Source organism: Micromys minutus (genome assembly GCF_963924665.1).
Source record: "Micromys minutus genome assembly, chromosome: X".
Lineage (NCBI taxonomy): Eukaryota > Metazoa > Chordata > Mammalia > Rodentia > Muridae > Micromys > Micromys minutus.
Genome location: NC_137970.1, coordinates 52,969,973 through 52,972,338, shown reverse-complemented (window position 1 = coordinate 52,972,338; position 2,366 = coordinate 52,969,973). Strand labels below are relative to the sequence as shown.

The window sequence follows — 2,366 nt, the reverse complement described above, 5'->3', positions numbered from 1 at the left end:
ACTCTGGAACAGTATGAAAACATTAAAAATATTTTTAATTTTGACTTTCAAATACAATAAAATTCAGACATATGATGTTTTAAGATAACGCAATTACTAGACAAATGATCTCCGTTTAAATAATACATACTGTGTAAAGAGGTTTCATTGAATTGCTCTTTAGTGAGGTGAGTTTCAACTGTTTTAAAACAGTAAATTAGCTCATTACTTGTGTGTAAATCTAAAGTATGTCGGGTATGAGATTAATTTTTTAGTCAAAAACAAAAAAAAATAGGCAGATGGTTATTTAAAATAATGCTAACAGATACACTGAGCAATAAACTTTTTCATTTAACTTAACATCTGCTCAGTTTCTCAAAATTAGTTTAGTATTAAGGGCCCATTAATTAATTCATTAGATTGGTCAAGGCAGGACATTTGAACTACACAATAGGATTTTTAAAGCAGTTGCTTTTGCTGTTCTTGATGATTTCTCTCTCTCTCTCTCTCTCTCTCTCTCTCTCTCTCTCTCTCTCTCACACACACACACACACACACACACACACATATGCACTCGCATCACACTTACTAGGCAACACACACACATACACAAAGTATTCTGGATATTGGATTTCCTCCCATAATCCTGTATAATTTACTGTTCACAATCTTCAGTATTTTCAAAACTATGTATTAAACATGGCCAATTAGAGCTATCTGAGGAACTCTTAAAAATTATTTGGGAACTTCAGTTCAGAAAACTGATGCTTAACTATTTTTTAAAAAATGAAAATTCATATAAAAACACAACCAACTTAACACAGGTGTTGAAAAAACCTCAAGTTGTAACTCCATTCTGTACTTTCTCAAACTTTACCAAAAAAGAATAGCAAGTAGTGATACTATGTAAGAAGAAATTATTATCACTGGGCTCGGGGAAGCCACACAGTATCACTGCAGTACATGTATGTGCAGAATTCAGCATGTGCCAGCATGGAAAACTGTCTTGCATTGAGGTTTTCCAAGAGGTACAACGAGCTTGCCAAGAAACATCTGGTCTGTACTAATAGCTTGCTGTCTTCAGTACAGGCCTTCATAATGTCAGCCACACTGCTCTTGCAAAATCCCTTAGTGTAAAAGAGTTTTCAGTGCTGATAGGCAGGGCTATGATCGGTGATGTGGGATTGAACCCATATGCACATTCAGTTTCATTTCATTGTCAAGAATCTGAACAAGTTGTTGCATGGATGGAAGATGTCCAGACTCCAGCTTAGACCACACTGGCACATCATTTAAAGTTATCTCAAATGAACCTGTTGACATACACTGGTTCTCAATCATGTTGCTCAAGAAGAAAACCATCATACATGCATAAACCTTATTTTCTTGTCCCCGCTGTCAGATGCTAGGAGCTTGCATGCCGAAAGAAGCAAAAGGATCTTTGCCAACAATTATTAAGCCTATTAATACTAGTTTGAAGACTGACAGGAAAGATGCTATGTGTCTATACATTGGTTGAGGAAGATAATTCTCCCCTTCAATGTGGATGTCTGGATACCACTGGCTAATAACCCGCATGTACTCCTTGAACACCCGCCTGTACCTTCAGGATACACAATTCTGGAACTTGAGCAGCAGTCATGTAACATACTGCATCTTTAATCTCCTGCTGGGCACGCCACCCAGGTTGGCAGAGGCCTCCCTGCGGACCATGCCACCACCAGCAGAAGCAACAAGAGCCTCATCTTTTTTATAACTTTATTTTAAAAACCAAAGATAAATGTACAGATTTTTAAGCATTTTTGCATAAAAGTATACAAACACATTTTTATAAGGTTGTAATTAAGTACTTGTGGGTACCTATACATACACATATGTATATATGTAACAATAATATAGGAAAAGAGGTTATAAATTTGAGGAGATAGGAGAGAAACTGGGAGGGACTGTAGGAAAAAAGGGGGGGGATGTGATACAGTTCTATTTTAATTAGAATATATTCTTTTTCCCCCTTTTTTTCTTGATCTTCACACAGTCTGTGGGTTGTTTCTGGGGTGTTCAGGGCTTTCTGGGGTTAGTATCCCATTATCAGTGACTGCATATTATGTCTGTTCTTTTGTGACTGGGTTATCTCACTCAGGATGATATTCTTGGGATGCATCCATTTTCTTAAGAATTTTGTTAGGCCATTGTTTCTGATAGCTGAGTAGAGCCTCATCTTGATGGAGACAGCCACTTCTGCCACCTTCAGACCGAAACTCAAGGATGTCTATTCTTATAGATTCAATATAGTATTTGAAGTCTTAGCTACAGCAATAAGATAACTGATGAAGATGAAGGGCATAGAAATTGAAAAGGAAAGCATTGAAGTGTTTTAATAACTTCAA

General features: G+C 36.7%; 1 pseudogene across 1 annotated transcript; it reads right to left on the bottom strand.

The window, feature by feature from the left end:
* Positions 1-1,058: 1,058 nt before the first annotated feature.
* Positions 1,059-1,724, bottom strand: LOC308415935 (thioredoxin reductase-like selenoprotein T; annotated as a pseudogene). The gene has a single exon. The product of its transcript is annotated as a thioredoxin reductase-like selenoprotein T (transcript).
* Positions 1,725-2,366: the final 642 nt, after the last annotated feature.